Raw genomic sequence first — 363 nt, 5'->3', positions numbered from 1 at the left:
TACTGGTCAAGTTTAATGTCACAGTCTCGACAGTTGTTATCATAACAGTGATGTTTAATGTCACAGTCAACACAGTTGCTATCTTACTAGTCATGTTTAATGTCAGAGTCTATACAGTTGTTATCATACTTGTCATTTTAAATGTCACAGTCTACATAGTTGTTATCTTACAAGTCATGTTTAATGTCACAGTCTACACAGTTGTTATCTTACTAGTCATATTTGATGTCACAGTCTACACAGTTTTTGTCTTACTAGTCATGTTTAATGTCACAGTCTGCACAGTTGTTATCCTACTAGTTATGTTTAATATCACGATCTACACAGTTGTTAATCTACCGGTCATGTTTAATGTCACAGTCA

The sequence above is a fragment of the Mizuhopecten yessoensis genome, unplaced genomic scaffold (assembly GCF_002113885.1).
Source record: "Mizuhopecten yessoensis strain PY_sf001 unplaced genomic scaffold, ASM211388v2 scaffold4631, whole genome shotgun sequence".
In the NCBI taxonomy this organism is placed as follows: Eukaryota; Metazoa; Mollusca; class Bivalvia; order Pectinida; family Pectinidae; genus Mizuhopecten; species Mizuhopecten yessoensis.
This window is presented reverse-complemented; position numbering follows the sequence as displayed.